Source organism: Ranitomeya variabilis, chromosome 4 (genome assembly GCF_051348905.1).
Source record: "Ranitomeya variabilis isolate aRanVar5 chromosome 4, aRanVar5.hap1, whole genome shotgun sequence".
NCBI classification, from domain to species: domain Eukaryota; kingdom Metazoa; phylum Chordata; class Amphibia; order Anura; family Dendrobatidae; genus Ranitomeya; species Ranitomeya variabilis.
This window is the reverse complement of record NC_135235.1, coordinates 357,016,372-357,041,105: the sequence shown is the minus strand read 5'-3', so window position 1 is coordinate 357,041,105 and position 24,734 is coordinate 357,016,372. Positions and strand designations below refer to the sequence as shown.

The following is a 24,734-nucleotide window of genomic DNA, read 5'->3' as shown; positions in this document are numbered from 1 at the left end:
TTTGCATTTTTTTCACAAATAAACGCAAAAATTATCGACCTAAATTTACCACTAACATGAAGCCCAATATGTCACGAAAAAACAATCTCAGAACCGCTAGGATCCGTTGAAGCGTTCCTGAGTTATTACCTCATAAAGGGACACTGGTCAGAATTGCAAAAAACGGCAAGGTCATTAAGGCCAAAATAGGCTGGGTCATGAAGGGGTTAAGGGAAGCGGCGTCCCATCAGGAATGCTGCATTGCTGTCAATGATTTTCTCTCCTGCCCCATGAGATCCAGGAAACCAGCCTGTTGCCTGTCTCATTCCTCTTTGCCGCCTCCACACACCCTAAAGGCCCGCTGCCCCAGCAGTGGCGCCTCAGGATACCACGCCAGCCAAGGCAGGGAACCCCCGCCGCCTGGATCAGTCTGGCCTGGCAACAGAGGTAGCGATGGCTTGCCAGCCGGCGTTGGCACAGAGTGCCTCCCTGGAGAAGATTCTGGAAGAGGCAGCATGCGGCTTTTTTTTTTTTTTTTTTTTCACGCTGCACACCGGAGGCCCCGGCTTTTGCAGCTTGCAGTCTTACGCTTCAGGAGGGAGAGCGCCACTCTCCCCGCAACCACAGAGGGACCCCCCTGGATGTTTATCGCTGCTGCAGCATCTTACCCGAGGAGGTGGCCACGAACTCCATGCCAGCTCCCCCGCAAACCCTAGAGGCCCACTAGCCCCAGCAGTGGCGCTTCGGGTCACCACACCAGCCGAGGCAGGGGGACCCCCACTGCCTGAGTCGGACTGATTGGCCCCAGAATCCCAACGACGTCTTCCTGTTGGTAAGCTGTAGGTCTCCCATCAAGGACAGGAAAACAACTGATGCGGGAGAGTGGTACCGCCTTTTTATCTGTAGGTTTCCTGTCCTTAGTGGGCGGATCCCCTCTCTCCGTGGTGCCGTCATGGGCGTCAGAGAAATTGTCTTTAGATCTCTCAACAAACCTACCACTAGAAACACGATTATGCATTCTAGGAGTCGACATCCATGACAAGTGACATGTCTGACAAATAATGGCATAATTTTATAGATGGCGTCATTCCAGATGCGGCAATAGCAATTGTGTACGTTTTTTATTTTAAAAGTGACTGTCAGCACAGGATGACTGTTCAAACTATGTCCCCTCTTGGTGGTTCCAATAATTTATATACAACTTCCCATCTGCTTGTTTTCAATCTATTTCCACCCTCCTCTTCGATTGACAGCTCTGGCTTCATAGAGTCAGAGAAGACTGGGGGTAGCTTAGACTGTGGAAAACATGATCAGGGCTGGATTTTCCAGTCCCCGATCACGTGATTCATTTATTCATTGAATAACGGCGATCACGTTAAAAAAATAAATAAATTTTAAAAAAAAGGGTGAATTAGCCTGTCGAGATCTGCCAACCTGCATCGGCAGGGATGTTTCATATCGGTTCCATGTGATCACTGTGATAGACCCTTTAAGCGCAGGTGCTCGCTACTCGAGTTTGCATCAGGTGCTCAGAGTAGTCACAGAGTATCGCCCTCCAAACACTGGAAATCCACGCATGTTTTTTGGCTGTCAAACAGCCGCGGGACCTGATTTGCGGGAACTCAAACATTTCGCTCGAGCACCAGATGCAAACTCAAGTAGTGAGCACTTGCGCTCAACATTAATGGAGACATATTCAATGTGACAACCTAATGTTATCAAATTGTGTGTGGTAACTTTGGGTTCAAAACACTCCCTATACACCTAGATAAAATCCTTGAGAAGTGCAGTTTCTAAAATGGGGTCACTTGTGGGGGTTTCCACTGTTTACGCACATCAGGGGCTCTCCAAACATAACATGGCGTCCGCTCTCGATTCCAGCCATTTTTGAGTTCAAATAGTCAAACGGTGCTACTTTCCTTCTGAGCCCTGCCATGTGCCCAAATAGTAGTTTTCCCCACATATAGGTGTACTCAGGAGAAATTGCACAACAAATTTTGGGGTTTAGTTCCTCCTGTTATCCTTATGAAAGTAAAAGATTTTGGGCTTCAGTAAAGTTTTATTGAACATAAGTAAAATGTTCATTTTTTCCTTACACATTCCATTTATTTCTTGTGAAGCACCTGAAGGGATAAACTGCTTGAATGTGATTTTGAGTACTTTTGAGGGGGGCACTTTTTAGAATGATGTCACTTTTGGGTATTTTCTGTTAAAGGATCCCTAAAATCACTTCAAAAAATGTGGTATGGTCCCTAAAAAATTCTTTGAGATTTTATTGAAAAATTAGAAATTGCTGATCAACTTTGAACCCTTCTAATTCCATAACAAAAAAAAATAATGTTTAAAAAAAATGAGGCATATGTAAAGTAGATGTATGGGAACTGTCTGATTTAAGGGCATACAAATTTAACCACTTCCCGACCTGTGACGCCACGTAGGCGTCATGAAAGTCGGTGCCAATCCGACCTGTGACGCCTATGTGGCGTCATGGAGGGATCGCCTCCCTGCAGATCGGGGGAAAGGGTTAACTCCAATTTCACCCGATCTGCAGGGACAGGGGGAGTGGTACTACAGCCCGGGGGGGGTGGCTTCACCCCCTCGTGGCTACGATCGCTCTGATTGGCTGTTGAAAGTGAAACCGAGCCTACCGGTGTCCGTCCGTCTTCTCCATGGGCACCACCATCTACCAAAATGGCGGGCGCATGCGCAGTGCGCCCGTCGAATCTACCGGCTGGCAGATTCGTTCCAGGTACATTTTGATCACTGTGATAAAACCTATCACATTGATCAAAATAAAATAAATAATAAATGAACCCCCCCCTTTATAACCCCCATAGGTAGGGACAATAATAAATAAAATACATTTTCTTTTATTTTTCCACTAGGGTTAGGGTTAGAACTAGGGTTAGGGTTAGGGCTAGAATTAGGCTATGTGCACACGGTGCGGATTTGGCTGCGGATCAGCAGAGGATTGGCCGCTGCGGATTCGTAGCAGTGTTCCATCAGGTTTACAGTACCATGTAAACCTATGGAAAACCAAATCCGCTGTGCCCATGGTGCGGAAAATACTGCGCAGAAACGCTGCGTTGTATTTTCCGCAGAATGTCAATTCTTTGTGCGGATTCCGCAGCGTTTTACACCTATTCCAAAATAAGAATCCGCAGGTGAAATCCGCACAAAAAAACACTGGAAATCCGTGGTAAACCCGCAGGTAAAATGCAGTGCCTTTTACCTGCGGATTTTTAAAAAATGGTGCGGAAAAATCTCACACGAATCCGCAACGTGGGCAGATAGCCTTAGGGTTAGGGTTGGAATTAGGGCTAGGGTTGGAAATAGGGTTAAGATTAGGCTTGTGGTTAGGGTTAGGGGTGTGTTGGGGTTAAAGTTGTGGTTAGGATTAGGGAGAGGGTTGGGATTAGGGTTAGGGGTGTGTTTGGGTTAGAATTGAGGTGTTTCCACTGTTTAGGTACATCAGGGGTCTCCAAACGCAACATGGCGCCACCATTGATTCCAGCCAATCTTGCGTTCAAAAAGTCAAATGGTGCTCCCTCCCTTCCGAGCCCTGACGTGCGCCCAAACAGTGGTTCCCCCCCGACATACGGGGTATCAGCGTACTCAGGACAAACTGGGCAACAACTATTGGGGTCCAATTTCTCCTGTTACCCTTGTGAAAATAAAAAATTGCTTGCTAAAACATCTTTTTTGAGGAAAGAAAAATGATTTTGTATTTTCACGGCTCTGCGTTGTAAACTTCTGTGAAGCACTTGGGGATTCAAAGTGCTCACCACACATCTAGATAAGTTCCTTGGGGGGTCTAGTGTCCAAAATGGGGTCACTTATAGGGGGTTTCTACTGTTTAGGCACATCAGGGGCTCCGCAAACGCAACGTGACGCCCACAGACCATTCCATCAAAGTCTGCATTTAAAAAGTCAGTACTTCCCTTCCGAGCTCCGACGTGTGCCCAAACAGTGGTTTACCCCCACATATGGGGTATCAGTGTACTCAGGACAAACTGGGCAACAACTATTGGGGTCCAATTTCTCCTGTTACTCTTGTGAAAATAAAAAAATTGCGGGCTAAAAAATAATTTTTGAGGAAAGAAAAATGATTTTTTTATTTTCACGGCTCTGCGTTATAAACTTCTGTGAAGCACTTGGGGGTTTAAAGTGCTCACCGCACATCTAGATTAGTTCCATGGGAGGTCGAGTTTCCAAAATGGGGTCACATGTGGGGGAGCTCCAATGTTTAGGCACACAGGGGCTCTCCAAACGCGACATGGTGTCTGCTAACGATTGGAGCTAATTTTTCATTCAAAAAGTCAAATGGCGCTCCTTCTCTTCCGAGCCCTGCCGTGTGCCCAAACAGTGGTTTAGCTCCACATGTGAGCTATCAGTGTACTCAGGAGAAATTGCCCAATAAATTTTAGGATCCATTTTATCCTGTTGCCCATGTGGAAATGAACAAATTGAGGTTAAAAAAAAATTTGTGAAAAGTACTTTTTCATTTTACGGATCAATTTGTTAAGCACCTGGGGGTTCAAATTGCTCACTATGCATCTAGATAAGTTCCTTGGGGGGTCTAGCTTCCAAAATGGGGTGACTTGTGGGGGAGCTCCAATGTTTAGGCGCACAGGGGCTTTCCAAACGCGACATGGTGTCCGCTAAAGATTGCAACCAATTTTTCATTGAAAAAGTCAAATGGCGCTCCTTCCCTTCCGAGCGCCCAAACAGTGGTTCCCCCCCACATATGGGGTATCTGCGTACTCAGGACAAATTGTACAATAACTTTTGGAGTCCAGTTTCTCTTTTTACCTTTGGGAAAATAAAAAAATTGTTGCTAAAAGATCATTTTTGTGACTGAAAAGTTAAATGCTCATTTTTTCATTCCATGTTGCTTCTGCTGCTGTGAAGCACCTGAAGGGTTAATGAACTTCTTGAATCTGGTTTTGAGTACATTGAGGGGTGCAGTTTTTAGAACGGTGTTACTTTTGGGTATTTTCAGCCATATAGACCCCTCAAACTGACTTCAAATGTGAGGTGGTCCCTAAAAAAAAAAAAAAAAAAAATGGATTTGTAAACTTCGTTGTAAAAATTAGAAATCGCTGGTCAAATTTTAACCCTTATAACTTCCTAGCAAAAAAATTTTGTTTCCAAAATTGTGCTGATGTAAAGTAGACATGTGGGTAATGTTATTTATTAACTAATTTGTGTCACATAACTCTCTCATTTAACAGAATAAAAATTCAAAATTTGAAAATTGTGAAATTTTCGACAAATTTCCATTTTTTTCACAAATAAACGCAAAAATTATTGACCTAAATTTACCACTAACACTAAGCCCAATATGTCACAAAAAAAAAACAGAACTGCAAGGATCCGTTGAAGCGCTCCTGAGTTATTACCTCATAAAGGGACACTGGTCAGAATTGCAAAAAACGGCCAGGTCATTAAGGTCAAAATAGGCTGGGTCATGAAGGGGTTAAAGATTAAAATTGCAAAATTTTCGGATTTTGTCAAATTTGCTAATTTTTTATAAATAAACGCAAATCATATCGACCAAAATAGTCTTAGACCCACTGAGATCCGTTAAAGCGTTCCAGATTTATTACCACAGAAAGTGATACTGGTCAGATTTAAAATAAATTGGCCCGGTCATTAAGGTCAAATTTATCTCCATCACTTAAGGGTTAAAATTTGGCATAGCAACAGCAAAAAAAACAACAAAACAACAACAAAAAAAAAAACAACAGTCAAAAGAAAGGGGCATAAATTAAAAACTTAGGGATCAGGGTAGTGATGAACACGCGTGTTTGGATAAGGTGTTATGCGAACATGCTTGTGTGCTACTAGTATTCGAGCATTCTGAAAATTGCTCTATGTTTGAGTCGCCGTGGCTGCATGTGTTGCTGCTCTTCGAGAGCCGCAATGGCAACTCAAACGTAGAAATAGAGCAAGTGCAAGATGCTCTATTAGCACATGAGGGTGCTCGGATAACACTTTATCCAAGCATGCTTGCTCATCACCAGTTGGGAGGCATTCTAGATCTTTAAATTTAGAGATCAGAACTTCTCGATTTAGAGGGAACCTGTCAGCAGGATTGTGCACAGTAAGGCTACTTTCACACTAGCGTCGGTACGGGGCCGTCGCGCTGCGTCGGCCCGACTTACCGACGCAAACTGTGAAGAAAAAGCCCGAAGTGGGCAGCGGAAGCAGTCTTACGACGCTTCCGCTGCCCCATTGTAAGGTACGGGGAGGAGGGGGCGGAGTTTCGGCCGCACATGCGCGGTCGAAAATGCCGGTCCCGACGAATAAAAAAACGCTTTTTTGTGGCGGCGGTGCGCCATAACACGACGCAACCGTCGCACGACGGTTGCAACGTGTGGCAATGCGTCGGTAATGTTAGTCTATGGGGAAAAACGCATCCTGCACACAACTTTGCAGGATGTGTTTTTTCTCCACATCGACGCATTGCGACGTACAGTTCACAACGCTAGTGTGAAAGAGGCCTAACCTACACACAGTGTCAGGTCGGCGCCGTTATACTGATTACAATGATATCTTGATTGGTGAAATCCATCTTGTGGTTGTTTAAAGGGAACCTGTCACCTGAATTTGGCGGGACCAGTTTTGGGTCATATGGGCGGGGTTTTCGGGTGTTTGATTCACCCTTTCCTTACCCGCTGGCTGCATGCTGGCCGCAATATTGGATTGAATATTCAATATTGGATTGTCCTCCGGAGTACACGCCTGCGCAAGGCAAGATTGCACCCATAGGGGTGGAGCCGCATATTCATGACTGTAATGGGCGGCACCACGTGACCGCTCATACAGGAGAAGCTGCGGCGCGGAGAGGACGCTTCGAGGGAGCCGGGTGAGTATTTTCCTTCCAGCGGTCGGGCGCACAGGGGGTGGGAGGGGAAACAAAGATCTTTATTTCTACCGCAAAAAAAACAAAATACAATGATTTTTCATTTCTTCTCTCCAGCGAACGCTGCTGGAGATTAGAAATGAATGGGGGCTTCAGCACCACGCTGGGGGGCAGCGCTTACTGTAGCGCTGTCTCCTGCACGGCACACGGACAGCATCCGTGTGCGGTACGTGTTTTACACGGACCCATTGACTTTAATGGGTCCGTGTGATCCGTGCACTCCCACGAACACAGACATGTCTCCGTGTTCTGCACGCGGACACACGGTCCGCGAAAACACGCTGATATGTGCAGAGACACATTGATTTTAATGTGTCTAAGTGTGTCAGTGTCTCCGGTACGTGAGAAAACTGACACCTCATGTACCAGAATCACTGACGTGTGAAACCGGCCTAAAGCCTGGTCCACATGCCCTCCCCCAGACAATGGGAATCTCATTAACTGAAAACTGCAAATAAAGATTAAACAGCAACCACAATGCAGATTTAATCACCCCAGGTATCATTTTAACCCCTTCACCACCTTGTTTTTTTTTTTAGTTGTACTTTTGAACGACACTATTGGTTTTGTCATATCGTGTACTGAAAAAAAAAAATTCAAATTGTAAAAAAGTGCAATTCCACCATTGTTTTTGTTTTGCTGTTTTACCATGTTCACTAAATGCAAAAACTGACCTGCCATTATGATTCTCCAAGTCATTATGAGTTCACAGATACCAATATGTTCATTTTTAAATTAGAGGGTTGAAAAAAGAAATCCAAAGTCTCTTATAAAAAGAAAAAAAAAAAAAAAATTGCATCATTTTCCGAGACCCATAGCATCTCCATTTTTCGTGATCTTGGGTTGGGTGAGGGTTTATTTTGTTTTGCGTGCCGAGCTGACATTTTTAACCTTTTACTGACATCGGATGGGATAGTACATCTGATGTCAGTACCCTCGCTTTGATGTGGGCTCCGGCAGTGAGCCCATCTCAAAGTCGGGACATGTCAGCTATTTTGGACAGCTGACATGTACACCCAATAGGTGCGCAGGTGTAATAGTGATCCACCCGCACCTATTAACTAGTTAAATGCCGCTGTCAAACTGATAGCGGCATTTAACAAGCACTTCCGGCCATCCAGCTGGAAATGCGCGCACCAGTGACCCCCAGGGGTCACCGGTACGTCGGCATGACAACCAGAGGTCTCCTTGAGACCTCTATAGTTGTTTATGTCGGATTGCTGTGATTGCCACCCTGTGGTCGGCGCTCATAACAAGTCTATAATTCAGCTGCATAGAGGCGATCTGAGCATCGCCTCTATGTAGCAGAGACGATCAAGTTGTGGCAGCTCCTAGCCTCTTTTTTGCAATTTTTTTTTTTTTTTGCCGGATCCGACTAGGACAGAGAGAGGGAGAGAGAGATGAAACGTATGGCCATCCAGCGTTAATACAAGTCTATGAGGAAAAAAACAGAGTCGGCACCTAATTTTGCTGGATCCGTTTTTTTTTCAAAATTCGCCGGATTGTGACCGATGGCAAAAACCTGATGTGTGAAAGTAGCCTTACATGAAATGGTAAAATGAATGGTGTTGTTCAAAAGTACAAGTTGTCCCGCAAAAAATAAGCCCTCACATGGTCATGACGGAAAAAAAAAAAAAGTTATGGCTCTGGAAAGAAGGGGAGCGAAAAACTTAAACGCAGAACTGAGAAAAGCGCCGGTCATGAATGAGTTAAATATACAATTTTGGTGTGTATACGACCTTTTGGTCATTTTAATGCAACGTTAATGCATCATTTTAATGCAACGTTGCAGTGACCAAAAAATGTAATTCTTGCGCTTTGACTTTTTTCTCATTATACTGTTTGGTTTCGGATTAATTCCTTTTATGTATTGACAGATCGGATGATTCTGAACACAACAATACCAAATATATGGGTTTTTTTTTTCCTTTATTGTTTTATTTTGAATGGGGCGATTTGAACTTTTGTATTTTTTTATTTTTGGAATATTTTTTTAAAAACATTTTTACTTGCTTCAAGAGAGACTAGAAGCTAGGATCTTCCGATCACACTGACGCCCTGCTTGGTGAGTAACAAGCCATGTACCAACACAAATTAGGAAGTACTTGGGAAGTGTGAAGGAAATCATACACACAACAAGTATGCTGCTGAGAGGCATTCACTGACATATCAGTTTTGCTATACATGTCAGGATTACAAAATGTTATTAAAGTGCTAGAATCATGGGGGTATCCTGTTTATTGTACCAGTATGTAGCAGACATATTGCCCAGTTGAATGACAACAGTGGTTTCATGTTATGTCTGACTTGCATCTAATAATAACGCTTTCCTGAAAGCTAAAACGGTTTGGAAAACATTGTTAAGTAATGCATGTAAGAGGGAATTCTGATGGAAGAGCACAATAGTGTGGAAAGATGTAGAGGTCCCTTTGTTATGAAGCGAATCAGTAGGAGTTAACGTAAGTTGTGTCTGCAGAATACCCTGTAATTAATTTTGTTTTCTTTTTTTTATGTTACGATTGAGGACGGTGTAGCCACTTTCTTCACCATTTTTAATCTTCCGCTACAGAGCTGCAGGAAGATTTTAAAGGGCCACTGTCACCCCCTCCAGCCGTTCTAAACTAAAAGAGCCACCTTGTGCAGCAGTAATGCTGCATTCTAACAAGGTGGCTCTTTTAGTTTTTGTAGTCCCAAAATAAAGCTTTTTATAACTTCTCAAAAATACCTGTCTTTCGCCAGGGAGGCAGGTCCTCACCCCCCTGCTTGAAACGCCACACTACCGTCACTCAAATCTTCAGGGGCGCCGGCCCCATCGCACTGTTTTCGCGTGAAATCCGGCTTGCAGACTGAGCCTGTGCGGCCGCCCTGCTTGTGAATCCCAGCCCCGCACTCTGCATAATGCACAACACACTGCGGGGCTGGGATTCACAAGGTGGGTGGCCGCACTGGCTGCACAGGCGCAGTCTGCAAGCCTGGCTGTGACGTCAGACGGCCAGAGCTCACTGCGCCTGCACCAGACTGTACTACACAGCGCAGGCGCCGGATTTCATGCGAAAACAGCGCGATGGGGACGGCGCCCGGCACCCCTGAAGATTTGAGTGACAGCAGTGTGGCGTTTCAAGCAGGGGGGTGAGGACCTGCCTCCCTGGCGAAAGACAGGTATTTTGGAGGTTATAAAAAGCTTTATTTTGGGAATACATGCACCAAAAACTAAAAGAGCCACCTTGTGAGGCTACGTTCACACGATCCGGATTTTGATCCGGATCCGTAGCGGATTTTCAGCTGCGGATCCGGATCAGTTTTCCATGTTGGTTACAGTACAATGTAACCCAATGGAAAACCAAAACCGCTGTGCTAACGATCCGTTTTTTCGCTGGAAAATCCGCGCGGATTTTCCAGCGGAAAAAAGAAGTAGCATGTCAATTCTTTCAGCGGATTCCGCACCGGTTTTCCAGCAGCTCCAATAGGAAACTGCTATTGGAAACCCGCAGTGGAAAACGCTGAAGAAAAAGGATCAGAAAACGCAGCTCAAATTCACTGCGGAATTTAGCTGCCGTTTTCCAAAAACGGGCAGGAAAAAAAAAGGATGTAAATCCTGATCGTGTGAACGTAGCCTTAGAATGCAGCATTACTGCTGCACAAGGTGGCTCTTTTAGTTTTTAACGGCTGGAGGGGGTGACAGTGGCCCTTTAAATACGTAGCAATAATGAAGTCAGAAGGTTTTATGGGAATCCTGGAGCACGTGTTCAATAGTTCTATCGCCTGCAGCAGATCAGCGCCGTATATGCCAGGCAAATCCCAAACATTCACTCGTGGACGAGATGGTTATTTCCAGTGTTTTTTTTGTTTTTTTTTAATAAAAGTAATTCAGCCTGATATTTATATATTGGATCTGAATAAGTTACCAGAGGAGATTTCCCATCGTTTTCTAGATTCCTAGAGATTCATATGACAAGTCGGTCGTCAATTTACACAGCCATAAGCCATAATCGCCTCCAAAGGAAACTAAAATGTAAACCACGGGGAGACTAAAAGTAAAGAATTCCCAGAGGCTTGCAGAATGACGGGAATACTCGGCTGCTTGCTCTCATCCTGCAGGAACCTCACTCCCAAACAGCCTCTCGTTCCCATCCTGCCTGCACGTCTTTCCTCCCTCCATCCACCGCCCAGATTTACTAAAGGCCAAAACGCTATAATCCCAGCAGCTCATTGTCCCATCTCACAAACATCTGGGGTCTTTACACTGGGCATGACATATAAAGGCTGGATTAGGGCTAAAAAGCAGACCATGTTACCTTCTCGCAGCTCCATTCAGCTACTGCCTGCAAACTTTCAGCCAACCTAAGTGGATGTTGCTGAGAACCGCTCGGCCATCTTTAGCCTCCTTTCCATCCCCCATTGAATCTGTTTCCAGCAATCTTATCATAGCTTTAACTTCACTGCCTTAAAGGGAATGTCATATCCTTTGTTACATGCAGCCAGTAACTCCTCCTCTGGTAGTTCATTAACCACTTCATGACCAGAAGCTTTATAGCGACAGGCGAACTATTATTATTATTATGTAGAATCCCACACAATATAAAAAGCAGAGATGTTTCGCGAAAAAAATAGGAAAATGAATAATAGACAAGAAAACCATGTGGCACAATTAGGCAGGTTACCTGATACCTGAAAAAAAAAAAAAAAATCTCTTCTCTTTGTAACTAAGTCTTTACTTAGGAATAGTAACCACTGCGGTAGGGATGGGTCATTCTCAACCCATCTAGGACAACGAGCTCGCCCACTGAGCCGTTTCTGAAGGACTCTCACTGGGGTGAGCCAATTGGGTTCAGCCGCCAATGACCACAATGGGCTGCACTAATGTAACAGGGATCCAGACAGCCCATCACTACTGCGGCCAATGCCTACTGCTCAGTAGTGATGATGCCAACACTAAGGGACGTGACCACTGATTGGCTGCAGCAGTCATGTGACGGTAGCTTGTAATCATTGACAAAAGGCCAACCAATGCTGGACCAGAGAGAAACTAACATTTCAGGATTGCGGGCTACTCGTTGCGAAACACTGGCTTTTGGTAAACCCCTCTAAGAAAATGAATTGACATTTCTAATGCTGACTGACTTTAGATCAGCCATATTCCTAAACCTCTGGGATGAAGACTTTCTCTGCTGCTCCAGGGTGTTCTCGCTCCCAGACGGGGCATTTGTGGCCTGCCAGGCAGTGACCGTCACAGGGCAGTCATTCAGATGAACAAGGTTCCCAGTAAGGGTCCTCACTAGGAACAAATAGAAACTGACCATCCATCTAATCAAGGGGAGCCAGAGATACCCAGCAAGAGCCCTAAACCCCTTTCCTGCCCTGTGACACTTCGTGTGTGCGCACTATTCAGCCAAACTTCCAGCATAGCCTGCTAGTGACCAGAGCCTGCTGCCGCCACTGGGGAGGAATGATTGTACAAGGCCGGCCAGGCCACACTACACTATACCTCTGCTCCTGGGTAGACGGCCGTGTCGTGCACCCGATAGTCCAGGACTCCGTGTTCTTTACTCGTGAGAAGCTTTCATTTGGCAGATTTCAAGCACTTAGTAGGGCAGCAGACATGTCCAGTGCACGATGCAGTGCAAGTCCAAGTGAGGTGCCGGCGAATCTGCAGCTCACATAAACACGTCTACCTCCATTTCACAACTCCCCACCTCCTGGCCTGTAACATGTCTCGTCTCCGTCCTCTCCTCCCTTCACTGCATAGCACAGCAGTAGGTCATGTGATTACCCACGTGACCTTATATCCATATATGGAAAGCATAGCTTCTTCATTCACCAGTCGAGCCAGAGCATGCGCACTGCAGCTCACTCTGCAGATAGGCGCACTGCTCTGTGCAGAGGACACAGAACATGTTTGGGTCATTAAAAACAATCATGTCCGTATACATCGGGTTTTAGGCTACGTTCACACGATCCGGATTTTGATCCGGATCCGTAGCGGATTTTCAGCTGCGGATCCGGATCAGTTTTCCATGTTGGTTACAGTACAATGTAACCCAATGGAAAACCAAAACCGCTGTGCTAACGATCCGTTTTTTCGCTGGGAAATCCGCGCGGATTTTCCAGCGGAAAAAAGAAGTAGCATGTCAATTCTTTCAGCGGATTCCGCACCGGTTTTCCAGCAGCTCCAATAGGAAACTGCTATTGGAAACCCGCAGTGGAAAACGCTGAAGAAAAAGGATCAGAAAACGCAGCTCAAATTCACTGCGGAATTTAGCTGCCGTTTTCCAAAAACGGGCAGGAAAAAAAAAGGATGTAAATCCTGATCGTGTGAACGTAGCCTCAGATAGATCAGAAAGGTCCGTAGTTTGTTGTAGTATTGTAATTTTTCGTATACATCGGGAACATCCTCGTAATGCGCCTCAGAAAGTCAGATGGTGAAAAAGAGAAAGACGTAGCAAAGTGCAAATTGGGGTCAACCGTTCTCAGAGATGGACGGGGCTCAAGCAGGCACGGTTTATAATATAGGCATTCTGGCTTCTTGGTCAGAACCTGAGGCCCTTGGAGCCCAATGGCCAGAATCCTGCAGCGCTTTTTGTTACACGAGAAACCGTCCTCAGCGTCCTGCCCAGCGCCTTCTGTATGACACAGGCACACGGTGTGATGTAAGCACGGGACCTATGACACACGTGCACGATGTGATGTAAGCACGGTGCCTATGACACAGGCGCACAGAGTGATGTAAGCACGGGACCTATGACAGGCGCACAGTGTGATGCAAGCACTAGTGATGAGCGAGCACTAAAATGCTCGTTGCTTGGGTCGAGCAGATTAGTATACTCGGGTACTCGACACGAGCAACAAGCCCAATGTAAGTTTATGGGAGACCCGAGAATTTTTACCGCGATCCCCCCGTGGGGTCCTTTTAAGGTATAAAAATGTCTGAAAATGATGGAATCACTGCTCAAATGACAAAGGAACCTCATGGGGATCGCCCCTGGAAGCTCTCCTTCCTCCTAGTTTACAGCTTTAAACCATTATTTCCGAGATCCATGCCATTTTTCTCGGTGCAACAAAAAGCACACTAAAACGAAACCAAAACGGATTTTGCTGGGAAGTATGTCAAGGAACATCCTTTGCAGGTTAATGACTTGCCTGTAAGGTCAAATAATTAACCCCAGACCGAAAATTCCCTCCACCACTTGTGCTTAGTTCAGACGCAGCGTTTTTGAAGCGTTTTTCAAGTTTAACTTTGCTTTCAACCACTACAAATGCATTCACTGGGAAATGTTATTGTAACATTTAACAACCCTAGCTGGCCATGTGGTGTGTGACACATAAGCGTACCCATCTTGTTTTATTTATGAAGGAGGGACTCTTAAAGTCACAGAGCCTATTTTTACTGGTGCATCAGGCGGCATTAATCTTCTTAAAGGGCCATTATTAAACAGTGGGTCTCCTAAACCAGGGGTGTCAAACTGCATTCCTCGAGGGCCTCAAACCATGCGTGTTTACAAGATTTCCTTAGCATTGCACAAGGTGCTGGAATCATTATCTGTGCAGGTGGTTAAATTATCACCTGTGCAATACAAGGACATCCTGAAAACATGACCTGCTTGCGGCCCTCGAGGAATGCAGTTTGACACCCCTGTCCTAAACTGTTGTAGCATATGCTGTGAGTGGATGGGCTGCCAAGAATTACAACACACCACAATATCCCTTTCATAAGATGTCCAGGGGGGACTCCTGAAAAAGTGTTGCATTGAATTCAAGGCCTGCCCTGCTACCAATGCATATCACCCCAATAAGCCTTTGAACCCACATACTGAAATGGCCCCTGAAAATCCACTTCACAATATGCATTTTGTACTCCCGTACTCCTTTGTTTTACACATTGGTAGCAAGGACAGCTCTGCTGCATAGTCATATGCACCCCATTACGCCTTGGAAACCACATACTGGATGGGCCCATGAAAATCCACTTCACAATATTCATTTTGTACTCCCGTACGCCTTTGTTTTACACATTGGCAGCAAGGCCAGCACTGCTGCATACAGCGTCGGACTGGAGCACCTTGGGCCCACCGGAGAAAATCATTCTTGGGGCCCACTATGTAGCTACATAGAAATACATTGAAGACCATCAATTGTGCGGTTAAACACGATAATATCAGGGCATAATATAAGGTAGTACACATCTTAATTATGTAGCAGGGGTTGGGGTAGCCCCCTCAAAGAATATAAAGTAGCCCCTCTCATAGAATATAATGTAGCATCCCACAGAATATAATGCAACCCCCCTCATAGGGTATAATACAGCACCCCACAAAATATAATGCAACCCCCTCATAAGGTATAATGCAGCCCCCACATAGAATATAATGTAGCTCCCTCATATGGCATAATGCAGCCCCTCCACAGAATATAATGTAGCCCATCAGAGTATAATGCAACCCCCATAGAATATACTGTAGCCCCCTCAAAGGGCATAATGCAGCTCCCCTCATATAGAATGATGTAGCCACCTGAGAGAATAATGCAGCCCCCACATATAATATAATGAAGCCCCTCCACAGAATATAATGTAGTCCCCTCAGAGGAGTATAATGCCAACCCCTCATAAGGCAGCCCCTCATAGAATATACTGTAGCCCCTCATAGGGCATAATGCAGCTCCCCTCATATAGTATGATGTAGACCCCTCAGAGAATAATGCAGCCCCCCACAGAATTTTAATGTAGCCCCCTCATAGGGTATAATGCAGCCCCCCTGAAAGGGTATAATGCAGCCCCCTCCACCATCATCATTGTACTCCCCCTCCACCATTGTACTCATTACCACCTCCATCATTGCCTCCTCCCCCACCACCATTGTCCTTTCCACCACTACCATCTTTGTCCTGTACACCACAACCATCATTGCTTTCTTCCCCACCATCATCATTGCCTCCCCACCACCATCATTGCCCCCACCACCATCATCATTGCTTCCCCCACCACCATCATCATCATCATTGCCCCTACCACCATCATTGCCCCCACCACCATCATCATTGCATCCAGCACCATCATCATTGCCCCCACCAACATCATCATTGCCCCCACCACCATCATCATTGCCTCCAGCACCATCATCATTGCCCCCACCACCATCATCATTTTCTCCAGCACCATCATCATTGCCTCCAGCACCATTATCATCATCTTTGCCTCCAGCACCATCATCATTGCCCCCACTACCATCATCATTGCCTCCAGCACCATCATCATTGCCCCCACTACCATCATCATTGTCTCCAGCACCATCATCATTGCCCCACCACCATCATCATTGCCTCCAGCACCATCATCATTGCCTCCAGCACCATCATCATTGCATCCAGCACCATCATCATTGCCCCCACCACCATCATCATTGTCTCCAGCACCATCATCATTGCCTCCAGCACCATCATCATTGCCTCAGCACCATCATCATTGCCTCCAGCACCATCATCATTGCCTCCAACACCATCATCATTGCCCCCACCACCATCATCATTGCCTCCAGCACCATCATCATTGCCCCCACGACCATCATCATTGCCTCCAGCACCATCATCAAAGCCCCCACCACCATCATCATTGCCCCCACCACCATTATCATTGCCTCCAGCACCATCACCATTGCCCCCACCACCATCATTGCCTCCAGCACCATCATCATTACCCCCACCACTATCATCATTGCCTCCAGCACCACCATCATTGCCTCCAGCACCATCATCATTGCCTCCAGCACATCATCATTGCCTCACCCCACACAGCTGCGCACACACTGAGGCAGGGACACACACGCAGGCAGGCAGAGACACACGCATAGACACACACAGCCGCACACACACAGACACACACACACACATCCGCACACACGCAGGCACACTCGCACACACAGCACCCACTCACCTCTCCGCACGTTCCCAGCAGCCGCAGCACATCCCGGCAACTTTCTCTCTGAAACAGGTGTGCTGAATGATGACGTCATCCAGCTGCACTGATTCAGACAGGAAGTGCCGGGCAGGAAGGAGGACAGCGTGGATCCCTGCAGCTCCGCTCTGGTCCCAAGATGCAGGGATCACAATCAAGGACTGCCGCCCTTTAGGTTCCCACCTCCAGGGCCCCCCATTCAGCAGCAGCGGCGGGCAGTGTTAACCGCTCTGAGCATGCGGCTAACGCTGCCCGCCATTAAAGTGAAATGGAATTCACGCCTCTCCACGCACATGGGGGCATGGGGAAGCGTGAATATTCATTTCTCTTTAGTAGAAGGGACAGGCTCCTGTCCATCTGCTGGTCTCTGGCACCAGAAGGGGCCCCTTTGACTCAGGGGCCCCATAGCAGCTGGGTGTGCCGCTATTAGCGACACTCCACTGGCTGGGGGGCCCCTGGAGCAGTGGGGGCCCTAGGCAGCTGCTGGCCAATATGCCAGCAGGTGTCAGTGCCTGGGCCCACCGGAGAATCCTCCGGTTCTACAGTGGGCTAGTCCGACCCTGGCTGCATAGTCAGTCATATGCACCACATTAGGCCTTGGAACCCACATACTGGATGGGCCCATGAAAATCCACTTCACAATATGCATTTTGTACTCCCATACTCCTTTGCTTTACACATTGACAGCAAGGCCAGCCCTACTGCATAGTCAGTCATATGCACCCCATTATGCCTTGTGTCAGGGAATAGGAAAGTTCTGATTAGTTCACTGACAGATACATAGCTCTCAGTTGCAGTTTCCTGTGCCTGCTAGCAGGAAATTCTAAGGCTACTTTCACACTTGTGTCTTTTGCCATCCGTCGTAATCCATCATTTTGGTAAAAAAAAAAACGGATCCTGCAAATGTGCCCGCAGGATGTGTTTTTTTTCCATTGACTTCTATTGACGACGGATTGCGACAAATGGCCACACGTCGTGTCCGTCGTGCAACGGATGCGTCCTGTTTTGGTGGACCGTCATGACGAAAAAACGTTCGTTTTTTCGTCCGTCGGATATGCCATTTCCGACCGTGCATGCGCGGCCAGAACTCCGCCCCCTTCTCCCCGGTATTCACAATGGGCAGCGGATGCGTCAGAAAACTGCATTCGCTGCCCACGTTGTGCACAATTTTGCACAACATCCATCGGGCCGACGGAAATGTGAAAGAGGCATAAGCCTGCAGGCAATTCCCTCCCCCCTCCTATATAGTGTAATGTGATTCCAGGTTGCCACCTAGAATCGATGAACAAGTTTTATAGCTCTATGCTGGGCAAACAATTCTCCCTAGACTCCTCATCCCTCCTCCCATCTAGTACCAGCTAAAACTGGTCTAAGTCACTCTCAAAGGCATGGATTTCTATGGTTCTTGTAAATTGATATATCGCGGCACCGAGTTGGGCTAGAAATACACCAGTTTCATATTTTAGATGTCCATCGGTAGACCTATCATCCACTGAAAGCGCGAGCAGCTAGGCGAAGTGAGTGCAAAGTGTGGATTTCTCCTCAAGCAGTTCATGTAATGGTTCCATATTTACACTTAAAGGAACGCCCCTGACGTGGGGAACATCATGAGCATTGTTTCGTACTTATGTGAGGTTCACACAGCGAGAGATGCATAAAAGATGGCTTTCATATTGCAAGTAAGAGGAGGTTTCAGCTTCTAAGTGACGTCACTACAGGGGGAGTGCCTGGGATTTGGGCGAGAATAATTTGGTAAGACCGCATTCCAGGAGCTTCTTTTCCCAGGACATTCAGCTGCAGCTAGGCTGTGCAATTTGACCTGAGAATAAGTGGGGAAGGTCCCCTCCCCCAGCCAGCACACAGCGTACCATGGAATGATAGGAAAGAATCATAAGTCAATTTTAACTGTTAATCCCTGTTTATTTGTAATTGTAAAATACACATGATTCGTCTCCTTTATAATACCTTTTTAATATTTTTGTAAATACAGCCTACTTTTTCAGAGTAAAATATGCAATTCTACAGTCATGATCCGTTCCAGGGTTTATTCGTTTCTGCCTTTTTTGGACGGATCATGTCAAGGGTTAACTTTGCTCTGCCTCGTTCTGGGTTCAGGTTGGCTATTTAGCTCCCAGGAATCTTGCTGGCAGTGTCAGATATAGTTCTGTCTTCAGCTTGTGAACCTGACTCTGGAAACCCTTGGTTTGTCCTGCTGTGAACCCTGACTTGTCCTGTGTCTGTTATCTCCCTCTGTCTGCCCATTCCCTGCGTTTGTCTGTTCTGCTTGATTCCCTGATTCTGATCTCCTGGCTTGGCTATAGACTCTGTTTTGGATTTGTCCCTTTTGTACCGTATTTTGCTCGTCCCGGTTTACTGATCTCTTGCTGCGTCCTGACTATACTTTCTGTTTTAATCCTTTTTGTACTGACGTGTTATCTTGTGCCCTGACTTGGCTTTTTCTGACTATTCTCTTGCCACTTGGTGGCATCTGTTCAGCTGCTCAGTGTGTGCAGTCTCGCTTCCCGATAAGGCTCCCCCTGGTGAAGGTTGCGCTGTACTGCACCGCAGCTGCATGACAATATAGCTGACCTGACATTTAAACTGGACTTTGCATTTTTTTTTGTCATGGATCCGCTGCATAACTTGGCGGATCAAGTGTCCAGTTTGACACAGATGGTGTTGGATATTTCTGTGAAACATCAGTCCCTTGTCTCATCTCATACTCACTTACAGAAAAAACTGAGACTGTGATGACCATGCAGGGAGGCACCTCTCATGATGTTAGTCTACCTGGTGACTCAGTGGATGTCTCTTTGCACTCTCCTGAACCTACTGTCAAACTCCCAGATACCTTCTCTGGGGAGAGATTTCATAATTTTAAGGAGAGTTGCAAGCTTTTTTTTTCTCTTAGACCTCGATCTTCTGGAGATGAGAGTCAGCGGGTGGGGGTAATTATTTCCTTACTGCGGGAGGGACCTCAATCATGGGCTTTCTCTTTACCTGCTTCTGCCCCTGAACGTGTGTCTGTGGATAGATTCTTTGAGGCTCTGGGACTTATTTATGATGAACTGGACCGGGTCAGGGTTGCAGAGGACATGATCATGAGTCTCTCCCAGAATGAACTCACTGCTGAACAGTATTGTTCTGAGTTTAGGCGGTGGTCCGTTGAGGTGTCTTGGGATGACTCTGCTCTGAGGCGCCTGTTTGAGAGAGGACTTTCTGATCATCTCAAGGACGCGCTGGCCCTTCATACGCCACCCAGTTCCCTGGTGGAGGCCATGACTCAGGCCATTCGTATGGACCGGAGATTACGGGAGAGAACAATTATCCAGCGTGAGATTCCTATTTTGCCTATCAAGTCTGAGGAGACTATGGAAGTTGATGCCATCAATTTCAAGGAGAAGGAGAGGAAACGGCGACGTGATGGGAAATTATGTTTTTATTGTGGAGATCCGGGATATTGGAAGAAAGACTGCCCCTCTTGTCCATCAAGTAACAAGCTGCTGAGTCTGGGTGATGGTCTAGGAGGTCACCCAGACTCTAAGGTACCCTTTTCGTCATTTCAAAAAGTTTTGCTAGAAGTGGAACTGTGTTATGGAGGTGTTTTTGCATCCACTTCAGCATTTGTGGACTGTGGATCTTCCATGAACTTCATTGACTATAGTCTGGTGTCCAAGTTAAAGCTAGGGACAGTTAGGCTAGAGACTCCCATCCATATCGTTGCCATTGATAAGACACCGTTGGCTCAAAATGTGCTTAAATTTGTCTCTGAGGAGTTCCTCCTCAAGGTGGGTTCCTTGCACCAGGAATGAATTTCATGTTATGTTATGAATAATCTTCCTGCGGGACTGGTGTTGGGGTTCCCCTGGTTGCAGAGGCATAATCCTGTTATAGACTGGGGATCTCGTGATATTGTTAAATGGGGTCCTAATTGTTCCAATGGTTGTCTTTCTGCTGTGTTTGTGTCCGCCATTAGTCCGGAAGGTATTCCGGAGTACCTAAAGGACTTTGGTGATCTGTTCTCCGAAAAAGAGGCTGAGGTCTTACCACCCCATCGTTCTTATGATTGTACCATCAATCTTATTCCAGGTTCTAAATTGCCCAAAGCCCGTTTGTACAATCTTTCTGGCTTGGAACGTACTGCTATGAAAAACTATATCTCTGATAGTCTACGCAAAGGTCACATCCGTCCCTCTGTCTCGCCTGTGGCCGCCGGGGGTTTTTTTGTCAAGAAAAAAGATGGTGGTTTACGTCCATGCCTCGATTTCCGGGAACTAAATAAAATTACGGTGAGAAATACCTACCCTCTCCCACTCATTCCTGATCTCTATAACCAATTGTCTGGGGCTACGTGGTTTTCCAAACTTGATCTTAGGGGAGCATATAACCTTATCCGCATTCAGGAAGGGGATGAGTGGAAAACGGCATTTCTCACCTCTGAGGGCCTGTTTGAAAATTTGGTCATGCCCTTTGGTCTCACGACCGCGCCCGCGGTGTTTCAGAACTTCATAAATGATGTTTTTTCTGATTTTATTGGGCGCTTTATGGTTGTATACCTGGATGATATCCTTGTTTTCTCGCCTGACAAGGAATCTCACATTGGTCATTTACGTGCTGTTCTTCACAGGTTACAGGGAAATTCTTTGTTCGCTAAACCAGAGAAATGTTTGTTTTGTGTCCAGGAGCTTTCTTTTCTGGGGATCATCCTTTCTGCGAATGGGTTTCGGATGGATCCCAGAAAGGTACAGGCCATTGTTGATTGGGTGCAACCCAGAGACCTCAAGGGTCTGCAGCCTTTTCTGGGTTTTGCCAATTATTACCGGAAATTCATCAAGGGGTTTTCTCAGGTAGTCAAGCCACTCACCGATCTCACTCGCAAGGGGGCTGATCTCAAAGTTTGGTCATCCTTGGCAGTTGAAGCATTTATTCCATTAAAAAAGTGTTTATGTATGCTCCTGTGTTAGTTCAGCCCGATCCATCTAAACCATTCATTGTAGAGGTGGACGCATCAGAGGTGGGAGTAGGGGCGGTGTTGTCTCAGGGACCCATTACTTTGACCTACTTAAGACCATGTGCCTTTTTCTCCCGGAAGTTTTCTTCTGCTGAGAGGGACTATGATGTTGGAAACCGGGAGTTATTGGCTATAAAATTGGCTTTTGAAGAATGGAGGCATTTTTTGGAGGGGGCGGTTCATCGAATCACGGTAATTACTGATCAGAAGAACTTGTCTTATATTGAAACTGCCAAACGATTAACTCCTAGACAGGCTAGGTGGTCGCTTTATTTCTCTCGTTTTCATTTTTCTATCACTTTTCGGCCTGGTTCCAAGAATGTCAAGGCTGATGCCTTATCTCGCAGTTTTGATCCGATATCACTCCCCGAACCTCCTTCCTCCATTCTTCAGCACGGGGTGGTTGGTGGGGGGGTATCCTCTGAATTGGAGCAGGAGATTCGAGAGGCTCAGTCTCTTGCTCCTCCCTCTTTGCCTGACAATAAGCTTTTTGTTTTAGTTCAGTACAGATTGAGGATTCTCCGGGAGTTCCATGATTCTGCTCTTAGTGGTCACCCCGGGATCTCTGCCACCCGGAAAGCTATTGCTAGGCTGTTTTGGTGGCCCTCCATGAACTCTGATATCATTGTGTTTGTGTCTGCTTGTGATACCTGTGCCCGTGCTAAGAGCTCTCATAACCGGCCGGCCAGGGAATTGGTGCCATTGCCAAATCCAGATAGACCTTGGACTCATTTGTCCATGGATTTTATCACTGATCTCCCTCCTTCCAATGGCAAAACTGTAATCTGGGTAGTGGTTGACAGATTCAGTAAGCAAGCGCATTTTGTACCTCTGGCAGGATTGCCTAATGCTGAGACACTATCCAGATTGTTTGTTGAGCATGTAGTACAGCTGCATGATGTGCCTTTGAATGTGGCTTCTGATAGAGGGGTACAATTCGTGTCCAAATTTTGTAGGGCATTTTGTAAAAAATTGGGTATTTGTTTGACCTTCTCCTCTGCTTACCTGTTAGGGACCTGGTGGTTAGGAGCACTCGGAATGACCTGATTGTTAAAACGTAAAACCTGGGACAAGCTCTGAGGAGATGGTAACTCTACTGACCGCAATCCCTAATCCTTTCACACACACTAGAAATAGCCGTGGAGCGTACCTATCTCTCCCTAGACGCCTCTTCACAGCCTAAGAGCTAACTACCCCTAAAGATAGAAAACGGAGCCTACCTTGCCTCAGAGAAATTCCCCAAAGTAAAGGTAGCCCCCCACAAATATTGACTGTGAGTTAAGAGGGAAATGACAAACACAGGAATGAAACAGATTTTAGCAAAGGAGGCCGAATCTTCTCTAAATAGACAAAGGATAGGAAAGGGAACTATGCGGTCAGTATAAAAAAACTACAAAAACCACGCAGAGTGTGCAAAAAGACCTCCACGCCAACCCACGGTGTGGAGGTGCAGCTCTGCACCCCCAGAGCTTCCAGCTAGCAAGGAAATATCATAATAGCAAGCTGGACTACAAGTATAGCATGTACTGAGAAATATATTCAAAAACCAATGAACAACAAATGAACTAGCAGGGACTTAGCTTTTGCTGGAGTAGACAGGTCATCTGAGAAATCCAAGAGAGATCTGAACCAGTACTGAGACATTGACAGCTGGCATGAACTAACGATCTAAGCAGAGTTAAATAGGAAGCCAGCATAAGCAATAACGGAGGGCAGCTGAGAAAGCCAACCTCAAAGATCAGCAGTTTCACTCAAAGCCACCAGAGGGTATCCAAGGACAGAACTCACCAAAGTACCATTCACGACCACAGGAGGGAGCCCGAGAACGGAATTCACAACACTTACCATCCTGAGACCAATGGGCAGACGGAAAGGACCAATCGGTCACTTGAACAGATTTTGAGGTGTTTTGCTACGTCTCAGCAGGATGATTGGTGTTCTTCATTGCCCGTGGCTGAGTTTGCATTTAATAATCGGATTAACCAGTCCACGGGCACCTCTCCATTCTTCTGTAACTACGGTTTTCACCCCCATTTTGGTGAATTTTCTAGGCTGGATTCAGGATGTCCAGGGGCTGATACGGCAGTACAACGGTTGGGGGAGGTGTGGAGGGAGGTCCAGAAGAACATTGGGAAGGCTCAGGGCAAACATAAACTTTTTGCTGATAAGCGACGGTCGGTAGGACCTATATTTCATGTAGGAGATAAAGTGTAGTTGTCTACCAAGAACATTCGTCTTAAGATTCCTTCGGCTAAGCTTGGTCCTAGGTTTATCGGTCCTTACGAGATCATTGAGGTGGTCAATCCAGTTGCTTTTCATTTACGCCTTCCTCAGTCACTTCGGATCCCCAATGTGTTCCATAAATCCCTTCTAAAGTCCTTTGTACCATCTTCCGCTGGGCCTCCATCCCCTCCGCCTCCTGTCTTTGAGGATGGTCAGACCGAGTATGAAGTTGAACGGATCGTGGATTCTCGTATGGTCCGTAGTTCACTTCAGTATTTGGTCCATTGGAGGGGTTATGGTCCTGAGGATCGATCTTGGGTCCCGGCTAGTGTTGAGCGATACCGTCCGATACTTGAAAGTATCGGTATCGGAAAGTATCGGCCGATACCGGCAAAGTATCGGATCTAATCCGATACCGATACCCGATACCAATACAAGTCAATGGGACACCAAGTATCGGACGGTATCCTGTATGGTTCCTATGGTCTGAAGGAGAGGAAACTCTCCTTCAGGCCCTGGGATCCATATCAATGTGTAAAAGAAAGAATTAAAATAAAAAATAGGGATATACTCACCCTCTGACGCGCCCTGGACTTTACCGCCGTAACCGGGAGCCGTTGTACCTAAGAATGCGCGCTTGAAGGGCC

At 46.3% G+C, this 24,734-nt stretch overlaps 1 protein-coding gene across 6 annotated transcripts in view; it reads right to left on the bottom strand.

Moving 5' to 3' along the window:
• Positions 1 to 12,662, bottom strand: part of LOC143764767 (uncharacterized) — a 111,184-nt gene extending 98,522 nt beyond the window's left edge. For 3 of the 6 annotated variants that reach the window (XM_077250709.1, XM_077250710.1, XM_077250711.1), the window contains exon 1: positions 12,393 to 12,652. The gene's annotated coding sequence lies outside the window, so the exon portion shown is untranslated. Of the gene's footprint in view, positions 1 to 4,791; positions 5,024 to 11,202; positions 11,954 to 12,392 lie in introns of those variants that run through there. The other 3 variants (XM_077250708.1, XM_077250707.1, XM_077250712.1) reach the window with 3 other exon arrangements.
• Between the last annotated feature and the right edge of the window lie 12,072 nt (positions 12,663 to 24,734).